General features: G+C 48.6%; 1 protein-coding gene across 8 annotated transcripts in view; it reads right to left on the reverse strand.

Moving 5' to 3' along the window:
- Nucleotides 1–11457, reverse strand: part of CHD7 (chromodomain helicase DNA binding protein 7) — a 132911-nt gene extending 121454 nt beyond the window's left edge. For 2 of the 8 annotated variants that reach the window (XM_075744028.1, XM_075744021.1), the window contains exons 1-3: nucleotides 9806–9932; nucleotides 9427–9504; nucleotides 8663–8766 (exon numbers count right to left, since the gene is read on the reverse strand). The gene's annotated coding sequence lies outside the window, so the exon portion shown is untranslated. Of the gene's footprint in view, nucleotides 1–8662; nucleotides 8767–9426; nucleotides 9505–9805; nucleotides 9935–10242; nucleotides 10261–10937 lie in introns of those variants that run through there. The other 6 variants (XM_075744022.1, XM_075744024.1, XM_075744026.1 and 3 more) reach the window with 6 other exon arrangements.
- Between the last annotated feature and the right edge of the window lie 276 nt (nucleotides 11458–11733).

Consider the following 11733-nt stretch of genomic DNA (forward strand, 5'->3'; position numbering starts at 1 on the left):
CCAGCCCCCCTCGTCCTTAGTACCAGCTCTGGTGTTCATCAGATCCTTTTATGAGCCAGTCTGATTCATTACAACAGCAAAATGCTCTCATTTTACCGAGTTATTTTTCTGCCATTTTAGTGAACTAAAGTGGTTCGCAGAAGGACCTGACAAGCACTGCTGCTCTAACAAAGTAGCAGAGCCATGTGTTTGGGAGGAAGGGTGCAGGGGGACAAAGGCAGAGAGGAAACTTCTCCTTTCAGAACAACGTCCGGTTAAATTAGCTCATTGCATTTCTCAAGCCATACCCTGACTTATAAATGATTAGATGGACCACGAGAAGACATTCAATAGCTTTCAGCTATCTTCGGAGCTACAAAAAATGTATTGTACAAAAAATATTAAAAAAAATAATATGTATTCTTATACAGATATAAGTACAATACTCCAGCAGGAAAAAAAAAAGTTCTTGCAAAGACAATAGTAAGATAAGGATAACTCAGTTAGAGGAGGGTAAAGAACGCTTTGCAGACTTCATCCTAGGTTAAAAAAAACCAAGAAGGGAAAAAAAAAAAAAAAAGCCCAATCTCAATAAGCATTATGATGAAGAAAAGCTTCAAGTATTTCTGATAAGGAGAAAACAGCAGTAACTTTTGCTTTTCTCCTGAAGTTGTCACCAGTATCCAAGTAAACCTAGTAGGCTGACGTGCCTGTTTTCACAAACCCCAAGAATCTGGAGGGAGGCAGTCAGGCCAAGGCGCTGCAAGGTGCTGTACCACAGCCGACTGACAATGTGCTCCAGATCCCCAGTCCCCAGGTTTCTGCCCAGTGATTTCTCTCCATGGATCGATCTGCCTCCTTCTGCGATGGACTGCCTACTGTGGATGTACCATTTCACGTACCATTTCACTTGAGAAGCAAGAAGTGAACGCGTATCAAATATATCGCTCCCACAGCCAAACTGAATCGATGACAGCAGCAAACGGAACAGCTCAGCTGCTGGAGTCCTCGTCTTGCTCTTCAAAGTTCATTGCCTACCTGGAGGCACCTCAAAACAGAAGCAACTTGCAGTTGTTTGCACTGAAGAGAAAAAGCACCCTGCCCCAAAACACCACCACCATTACACCTTATCAAATTAGACAAGGGTTTTTCAGCCCTCCTGACTCTACCGGCCGCCTACCAAAAATCTTAATGCTGGGCAGCCACAGAGGACACCACGAATTTCCAAGTGCCACAAAGGAAGCCAGCAGCAGATCCCAGAAGCCCCTCTGGGGCATAAGATGGGGCACGCAGCCTGCATCCCAGCTGGCTCCTTAACATCTGCCTCCAAGAGCCCCTACTAGTCCAGTTCTTCCCACATCGAAAATCTGCATTGCCCAACCATCCCCGTACTGCACAGTCTGGTCGTGCCACTAGTCATGCAACAATCTCAGCAGGGGAACTGCACGTGAAGGGCTGACAAGGCAAAGGTTAGCATCCTTCAGCTAGAGAGGCAAGCAGGGAGGCAGGCATCCTGCTTTCCTTTCCTCTGGGTGAAGGGGCAGGGGACTGGTGGTGGATGGAGAGAAACAGAGCAAGGAGATTTCATCTTTTAAATAACTGTGTTAGGGAAATTTCTTATGAGAACAGCAATGGAAGCAATTCCTTTCACTTGCCATCCTTTTTGTAGCCAAGGCTTTCTTTTTTAACACCCCAAAATGAAGTAATCATTGGTTTGAGCAGGGGGGGAGCAGGAGTGCGAGGCACTAGCTTATTTCCTTGAGAACACCCATTCAAGAACTCAGTCATCTTAACCATAGCATTTCTCTAAATCTAACCATGGTAAGTGAAAAGCCACACAAAACCACCTCCCCTTCCTTTCTTTTTTTTAGTTTCAGTGCTACATCTCACAGAGTCGACTTCTAAGACAACGTACTACAACAGTTATCAGACCCAAGTTGGAAAGCACGTTTCTGTTCTAGCGCTGCCTTTAACAAGCTGATTCTTCCCAACAGCCATGCCACTTCTACAAAACAACTCCTTCCTTCTGCATGGCTGCCACAAAGTTCAAATCCTGTTTAAAATACAAAAGTGCAATCAGGAAGAGTCACTTATGCGAGGGAAGGCGGCATGGGCTGGGGGATTACTGCAGAACTGTAGTAAAGGAGAAATGCAGGTGGAACTGATGCAATTTTTTCAGTAACCTCTGATAAGGTTACAATGGAATTAAAGAATTGCGTAACTGCCTTCACTTACTTCTGTACAAAAAAACAACAAACCAAAACAAACAAATTGACAATGTACCTTTGCAGAGATCAAGAGAGAAAGAGGGGGGGAGTGAAACCAAAGCCTGCTTATTCTCTTCCCCACCGATGAAAGGATGGTTAACCTACAGATGAATGAGGCTGTACCCCATTCACAGAGCCAAGCAAATGCAAAGCATAGCAGACACCTCATAACGGTACTGATAAAGTGAATTACTTAGCAGGTCTCTCCCAGACTAACCTCCTGAGGCAGTCCAGAAACCCCTATTTAACTCACTTTCTGAATGATTCCTTCCCAAATCTAGAGAGAGATTAAATTGCTCACTATAAACTCTCAGTTTAATTCTTCACGGTTAAAACAACTTGAGGCAAGAATTATACTCTCAGCAAGAGTCCCCTCATCAGAGTTTAAAGGAATCTCTGAGCTCACAAATGCAATGGCTACAATGACACAGGGCCTTCCTTCAAGCCACCCTGACATGACTACACCACCCTGTGAAGTCTGCAATACCTTCCCAGTTGCAACTAGCAACATAGTCTAAGTACCTCTCAAACCAAGAACCGGAGGTGACAACCTGTCTGCTTTTTGCCTTGAGATAAACCACCAAATCCCACAGCAGCTACTCCAGTCTAATAGCAGCGCAAACCAGAGCACATCCTCAATAAGCCACAGGACTTGCCCAGATAGATACCAGACAGCTGAGATGAAAAAGATCATATTCTTAGATCTTATTTCAAGCTAATAACCACAGTTATGGTTGCTTAGGTATTTCTGATCCCACATCAACAAACAACACACGTTCAAATACAGAACTAAAAGCAGTAAGTTACCTGGGATGCCAGATTTCTGGACTTCAGAAATGCTGTCCTACCCCGGAACAGGTAAGGTTTTGAACACATTTGTTATACCCTAATGACTAATTAAGATGCATCCTTGAAATTTACCAGTCTCTCACCTACATACAATTTTATCTCAGCCTTATCAGAGCGATATTTGAACATCTGTTAGCCTCATCATTACCTTCCTTTCTTTAATCCTTCTTCTATCAAGCATTAAAAACAAAGTCAGTCGTATCTTCTTTCTGGTTGTCTTATTTTCAACTCGAAGACAGACTGAACTGCTATTCTCTACAGTCCAGACCAAACCGCACTTTCCTGTAAGACATTTTACCGAGTAACATTTCAGCTTTGGATTTAAATCTCAACAGCTACATCAATGAATCCTCTCTGAGGCAAGGAATATTTTCTTCTAAGAAGTTATCATCAACTCAGACTTCCCACTGACTTAGCTCACCCAAGCTGTTAATACTGTAGACTTAAACTAAAGTTCTCCATTCCTCTCACATAAGGGATTGTTTCACGTTTCTCCCAGAACAGCACTACCCCAACGCTTTCTCTGATGAACTTTTTATTCTTGTTTTGTCCTATCACTGATCTCTAAGCTTCTAAAATGCCAGCTTTCAGATTGGTTTTAGTTAGCTTTCCCCTGAATCCTCTCTCAAAGAATGACCAGTGTTCCTTCACACCTAGAGACTACCCGTTTAACAAATCCTGTTTACCCTGTAAATAAATCCACAGGCTTCCTATTTTAACATCCAGGACAAAAGTGCCTTTATTAAAGTCTTCCTTGGACTTGCTCCAGGTTCTGATCTGCTTTACCACTGGTCACATAGTTCTCAGTCTCCAAACCTTCCCTACTCCTTTCAAAAACATTGCAGTCCCCCACGGGGGGACCACACCCCAAATTTCTCCATTTGGCAAGGGATATCCCACAATGGTTCGCGTGATGGGGCTAGACTCCCCCATTCTCAACTCCTTTACGTGCAGAGCAAGAGATACTCTTACAGCTGTATTTCTTAAATGTTAAACGATGGGGGAACACCATTTTGATGAAGACAAAGTTTGAAATGATGACGGTGACGCTCCTATTCAAAGGGTTTTGAAGAGCCTTCAGAAAGCTGCCGGCTGCTGCACCCAAGCGGTCCCTGCTCTGGCTCTCCGGTGCCCTTGCTGGGCAGCACCCAGGGTCTAACTCGAGACTTCATCAGGGTTCCCACAGCCAGCTCTTCCCACACCGACAAAAGCATCCTCCATGCTTTGGATAGAAAGTAGTATTTATTAGGAGTTGAAATGCATGTTTATTTTGCAACATATCCTAATTATCTGAGACTGGCAAGAAAAACGCAACTCTGCTAAGCAAACAAAGAGCAATATAAATTGGAAAGATTAAAAACCCAATAGGAAAAACACAATCTGAAGAGGAAGAAAAATCTATGGGAAAGCTGGCAGGGGAGGCGGGAGGAGCAGGCAGGAAAGAGAAAGAAATGAAAGGTTTAGATTTCAGAGCAGGACTGGTTTTGCTGCGTAAAAGGAATCGTACTTTGTACATCTGATGTACACCTCCATAAAATACTTTAAGAAGTAACGCTTACTTTGTAGATAGAAATCAAAATAAGCTGTGGGTAGGCCAATTTCTTTTGAAAAAACTCACTCAGAAGAAATTTTAAAGCCAGCTACCTGTTGAAGTTCTAGCAGTAAACAAAGCTAAACTGAATGGCTTAAAAAGTGGCTCAAGGACATTAAAATTAAAGCCCTTCCAAAACTATTCAGCATTGGGTTCTCCATATGCCAGCAACTCCCAGGCAGGTAAGTTCCTGCGCTATGATTACCTGCATTATGATACCAGCCCATATTTAAAGGAAGCCTGAACAGAGTAACCTAACCTCTAGGATCAGGACCATAGATGTGAAATTTAATTTTCCTCTCAGAACCATTAGGAAGAAGGCAGACATTTTGGCTGCAATGACTTTTTCCAGACAATTGATTCTCGAAGTTATTTATTCCCCACCATTCCCCTCAAGGCCCTCTCGTCACAGCAACTGTCTATGTCAGAGGAAGGTTGGATGCAGCTCCCATGAAAGCCAAGCAAAACCACACCCGAAATAGCTATATAGGTCACTACAAAGCAAAGCAAGACCTACATCATGCCAGCAAGGGCCTCTGGTTAGTTCCTATATGCCAATAAGCTTTCAGATTCATGTCTTAGAATGCTCTACTAATACAGTAGCTTATTTGGTAACTAGCACTCTTTTACTGAATTTCAACTTTTAAACGAAAATGCTTGAATTAAGTAGCATATTTTTTTTTTCCTAAGGAGAATGCATTTAACATAACAGCAGCAAAACAATCAGCATGTTTAGAAACCGCTGAGTGGCATTCATGAAACAAGAGAACCCAACAGCACGAAGATCCTTGGGTTTGACTTGGCTGCATCTAGGTGCATGTTTACATCTTTGAAAAGTCACAATGTTGGAAGCTAAGAGCTAATCAGCTTTTGTATACTTAAGAATATCCTTAAGAGCTTTGTTGTCATATTCAGGCGCTTGGAATGTGTCCTTTAGGTCACAGCCTCCTTTTTATTTTTTGTATCATGCCTTCCAACCTCATTTTCCAAGTAAGAATTTTGGTGTGCAACTACAATGTGGTATTTCCACAACCACTGATCTCAGGGAAGATATGAACCACTAAAAGTTACAGTTAGATTTCACAGGTGGAAAAGAAATCAAGAAGAAAACTCTTCCACCAGGTTTCAGTATCTTGTCAGACTCCTAATAAAAACATGGGATGTTTCTGCATATTGTACCTCACTCCTTCCTCTGAAAGAGTTCTAAAAATATACTTGGAGCTTCCCTTTGCCTTTTTATCGCTGCCAAAACATAGACAATATTTGAGACTTTCTCCCATTAAAATACAGTGGTTTGTATTTGTGCAAACAAGCTATTCATAGAAATATAAATGATGAGAAGCAATGAAGTTAATGTGTCTTAATGATGAAGCTAAATAGATGCAGTAAATTAATACAGTAACTTTTCTGTTGGAAAAGTGAAATCTAAAGCCTCACCTACACACAGAAGACTCATTTGTAAAAAACACAGTTTAATTATTCACTAAAATTTGCGGTTTTCTTATATATACAGGGAACGTAAAAGTAACATAAAAGTATCACCCATGTTACTTAAGGGCATCCGTTAACCAGCTCATAAATCTGCGCAGTTAGTGATCTGTTCGTAGCAGACAAATACAAAAGGGTTTGGAAGTTGGGATTTAAGGGGACTGGGGGAAGGAGGACGTTCAGACATACACGACTTGTCACGCAGTTGCCTGTAGCCTGGCTAGCCATGCAAATTTATTTGAATAATGCTAGATTCACAAGAGCAAATACCAATCAAACGATTCTAAAAGCTTTCCCTCTGCAAATTAACGTAAAAATAGGATGAATGGGAAATGAGGGACAGAGTTAAGGCACAGGATTCAAGACAAGGCATGCCTTTATTTCCACCCTCTTCCTTTCGGGTTACTTTTTTCCTCTTCCTCCCACCTCAACAACCCTTACGTATCACGCCATATGCTAAAAACAAAACAAAACCCCAAACAGCCAGCTGCTATAGGATGCCATGGATATGGCAAACCACAGAGCCTCACCGCCAGATTTCAGCAGCTCTTTGAAAACCTGCAAAGTTCCTATTACTCAAGCCTTCCACCTTGACAGAAAACCCTGCCTGGGTTGGTTTTGCTTGTTTGTTTGTTAACATTTTAAACCAGGGTTGTATTCCCATGCTGCAGATTCTCCTGCAGCGAAGGGCCTAGGCCAGGTCCTGCTGGCAAAGTCGCCGGTTGCAGCGGGACGGGGGCACAGACCGTGCCCACCGCCTCCCTCCCTCCCTCCGCACCAGGGGAGGGCGGCCCCCCAGACACCGAGAGGCCCCCGGGACCAAGCAGCACATCACCTTCTTCCCTATGCTTTTATCAGCTTTGCCATTGGCTTGTTTCCACCTTTACCTGTGAATAACTCGCTTTACATCGTATAAGGTCTTTAATACTACTTCAGTGTTAAACGGGAAATACCGTGGATATTCATCAAAAGCTTTTCGGGGCAAAACAGCAAATAAGTCACATGAAAAAAGCTGCACTCTGGTGCAGCTCTGGTTAACCGACCCCTCTACATGGACTGGGAAGTCCTTACAGTGCTCCTTTGACCTAACTCTTCAGGTTTCTGCATTAACCAAATTCAAAAGAAAATGGTTACAACTCAAACCTCCCACCACCATGCAGAGTCTCGACTGCAGTACACCGTATGCCGCTATATCTCACTTGAACTGATATTTTTACAACATTACATCCTTAGAAATGGTTATTTTCCTAAAAGGATTGTGTGATCTTTACCTGTGTTCAAAACTTTCCTTAATTACTGAAGGGGCAATAAAATCATTTTGAGTTTCAAATCCAAGCAAGTTTTTTTCCACTGTTTAAATAACCTAACCAGGATTTACAAGTAATAACAGAAATATCATTACATTGTTAAATATTTAGTGAGATATTTGGTCAAATACGATTATCCAGTTAGTATCAGTGAATCACTAATTCAGTTAAACTTGCAATCACAAGCATTAAATGCTCTTCTAAGAGCGTGTTCTTTAGCTTTCATAATGATCTTTATATATTTCTCATTGAAAAATAAAAGAACCCTCAAAAAAAGCCCAAAAATAAGTAGTTTAGGTTAACAGAAAAGCAGGACAGGGAACATGTGAATCTGTGACATTTTCCAATGCTATAGTAGGGGAAATTTTGTTTTATAAGACTGTTTCAAACTTCAAACGATGTCTCACACAAAAAATAACTACTTTTTCCAAGCAGTTGTGGTTTTATCCTAGAGGAAAATAGCATAGTATCTAAATGATCTCTGCAAAACTCTGAGCACATTTACAACACTAAACAAGAGGAAACAACCAACGTTCCCGCTTTTAGGTGCTGGAGATAGGAAAACGTACAGAAGGTAATTGTTCTAATCACCTGTTACAAACCTCAGAAATAAATGGTTAATTTTCCCCCGGACTGCATCTTATTTTAAAAGGCATTACTAGAATATTTCTGCTGCTGTTAAAAAAGGCAGACCTCTCAGAAGAAACCCTCTCTAACTATCTCCTCACCGTTAAGTTTGTCAGCAACCCTGTCATCTAGAATGTGTTTTATGCAGACTAAATGATTTGTTCTTTTTTTTTTTAAATTAAAAAAAAACCCCAAACAAAACCACTCGTGTTGGAAACTTTCAGGATAGAAACTAGAGAGCTTCGAAGTTCCTCTCTTAGCAGCGCCTAGCAATGGAAAGGAGAGAGTTCTGCAAACGTGCCCCAAGCATCCAGCTACATTTAGCTTTCAGCCTTTTTATTATCATTGTCAATGAATGGGCCCCAGTCAAATTAAAGCTGCCATTTTAGGTTAAAGACTAGAGAGCCTCTGTTGTGCAACAGCGAGACAAAAACACCCCAAGCGACAGATGCAGCACTCTCATTGGAAAACGATGGATTTCAACTTTTGTACTAAAAAAAAAAAATTAAATTACTGATCATGCTTTTTAATATGAATTATATATTGATACTCACACATTACCGCAAACTAACGGGATTTATAATTGGGATAAATCAGCTACCCATGCTGCTAAGGTCATAGTCATTAAGATTTTTTTGCCGTCGTTAGAATGGATGATCTGTGAGGAAATGAACAGAAACATTTTTTGTTCAACTTGCTTGTTTGTATCTCCCCTAGTCCCACATACCACGAGAAAAGAAAGAAAAAAAAAAAACGAAAGAAAAAAAAAAAAAAAGACAAACACGTTCTCCTGAAAGCCATCTTCTAGGATAAACACAGCTCGCAATCTGCTTTGATGAAAGTAAAACCGAGACGCACATCGACACAAACTTATCGCACCGAGGTTATTCTGATATTCCCCGAGCCAGAAATCCACGAAAAAAACCAAGTGGCTGGGGAAAAAAAAAAAAAAGGAAAAAAACAAAAAAAAAAAGGCAAGCAAAGAAAAAAAAAAAAAAGAGCTTATCGCAAATGGAAACCCGCCCGTTTCTGCACTCGGAAGGCACGCTCGGTCCCTTCCCAAACGAAAACAAAGGCAGAAAGTGGGTAAGTGCGGGAGAGTTGCGCGGCGCGGCGAGCGGCCCCGGCCCTGGGAAGGGAACTCCCGGGCATCGCTACTTTCCTTTTGTCCATTGTCTGTTTAAAAAACAACTACTTTAAACCCGGGCGTGAGCGGGGTGTAGGGCTGAGCCGAGGAAACCGGCTCCATTTCCAGCCCGTGCCCCACAGCCACCCCCTCCCCAGGCACCCTTAACCCCCATCCCCCCCGGACACCCACCCGCGAAGGCCGGTCCGGCGGCGTGGGGCCCGCCCGGAGGGGCTCCCCCGGCGTGGGAGCGCGTCCCCTGATGTAACGCTACCGGGATAAATGAATGCAATGTAATGATGGCTGCTCATTGCCTGCAGCGCCTTCTCCCTGAGACTCACTAACAACCCTGCCCCCCCTCCCCCCGCCACCGCACACGCACACACACACACACACACACGCGCGCACACGCACACGCGCTGCCCGCTCCCCGCCGCCCCGCACGCAGCGCCCGCCGCCGGTCCCGCTCCGCTCCCCCCCACCCCCACCCCGCGGACCGCGCCGCGGCCGCCCCCACCCCCCCCCCCCCGCGCCCTGACCGCTTGGCCTCAAACCACCTTTTTCCGCTCACCCTCAAAATGGCCCGGAACGGGGCGGGGGGGGCTGTGCGGGGGAGCGCCCCGGCCCCGACCCCATGTGAGCGGCGGCGGCACCACCCGCCCGCCCCGGCCCGCGGCCGGCCCCGCGCCGGCGGAGCGAGGTGCCCGGCAGGGGTGAAGCCCCTATTATGCGGCGTCCGCCGGCACCGCTCCGGCTGGCTTAGGTAGCGTCCTCCCTTCCCGTCCCCTCCCTCCCCCGCTCCCCTTTCTTCTCCGGCCGCCGGAGAGCGCCGGCCGCCCCCTGCCCCCTCCCGGTGCCGCCCCCCTCCCGGTGCCGCCGCCGGGGCAGGACGATCCCCCCGCCGCGCGCACCGGCGGCCGGAGCGGCACCTCGTGCTCCCGCCTCCCTCCTCCTCCTCCTCCTCCGCCTCCCTCCCCGCCCGCCTTCCTGCCGCCCGCCGCCACCCACCGCCCGGCCTCCGCTGGGGGTGCCCCCGCCGCGGCCCGGCCCCGGCCCCGTCGACCCATGTGCCGGCTCGGAGCGGGGAGAGCGGCGGCGGGTGGGGCGGTGCCGGGCCGGGCCGGGCCGTGCCGTGCGCGGCGGGGAAGCGCCCTCACTTTGTTAGCGCTTGTTGTGCCGCCGCGGCCGCCGGGAGCCGTCAGCGTGGTCAGCGGGGGAAGCGCTCCCGCGGCCATCCCGGCCGGCGCTGGGCCCCGCCGCCCCCGCCCGCCGCCGCCGCGCAGTTTCGCTCAACTTTTCCCGGATTTTTAGTCACCCTCCAAACTTGCGGAGAGGAGCGGGGGGGGCGGGGAGGAGAAGAAGGGAAGGGGCGCCGCCGCTCCGGCTCCCCGGTGCCCTCCCCTCCCCCGAGGCGAGGCGGCCGGCCGGCCGCAGCACAACAAAAAGCCATTTACACCCGGGGAAGTGCCCCGCTGAGACACCCCCCACCCCCCCGCTCCGCCTCGCCCGGAGCCGCGACGGGGCGCAGCATCCCCCACCCACCCACCCACCCACCCACCCCCCACGGGCCGCCGCCGACAGCGAGCACCCCAGCTCCGCGCCGCTCCGCTGGGGACGGAGACTTGCCGCGGGTCCCCGGCTCCGCGGCCAGCGCCCGCCCGCCCGCCCGCCCTCCGCGCCCAGCGAGGTGCGGGGTCACTCACCGGGCCGGTGCGTGGCCGTCGGAGGCCGTCGGGGACCGGTGTCCCCCGCTCGCTCCCTCGCTGCCCTCCGCCGAGGGGCCGGGGAGGAGGAGGGGACACGCTCCGGAGTTGGTGCCGCCGGTCGGGGGGGGTGGGGGGGATGGGGGGGCGAGGCGGGGTGCAGGTCTCGCACGCACACACACGCACACACACACACACGGAGTTGCTCGCTCGCACCGGGGCTGGGCTAAGAGGGGAGGAGGGGGATCCCTGACCGGGGCGGGCGAGCGAAGGAGGGGTGGAAGGGAGGGGAGGGAGAAGAAGGGTCAGCGCGGGTCTCGGGTAGTTTCGGGGTCTCCGTCGGGTCCCGGCTCCGCTTCGCTCCTTTGTGTAATTTCACTCGATTCAAGTTTAATCCGATAGTTCCCGAGCGAGCGAGCGCGCCCGCCGGAGCCGAGCCGAGCACGACACCAGCCAGCCAGGCGGCTGCCGCGGCTGCCGCCCCCTACGCCCGCCCGCCCCCGCCGCCTCCCTCCCCTCCCTCCGCCGCCACAAGGCGCGCCCCCGACACCGCCCCCTCCCCGGGGGCGAGCGCCGCCGCGCGCCCCGCCCCCCCACGACGTCACGGCCCCGCCCTGCATAATTTATGCAACGAGGAGGGGGGGAAGAAAAAAAAAAAAAAGAGGAAAAAAAAGACAAAAAAAAAAAAAGAGGAAAAGAACCCCAGCACCGGGCGGGGGAGGGGCGGGGGTCACTAACCTCCCCGCCGCCCGGCCCGCCAGCGCCCCGCCGGGGCTCCCGCCGCCGGGCGAGGAAG

The sequence above is a fragment of the Balearica regulorum genome, chromosome 2 (assembly GCF_011004875.1).
Source record: "Balearica regulorum gibbericeps isolate bBalReg1 chromosome 2, bBalReg1.pri, whole genome shotgun sequence".
In the NCBI taxonomy this organism is placed as follows: Eukaryota; Metazoa; Chordata; class Aves; order Gruiformes; family Gruidae; genus Balearica; species Balearica regulorum.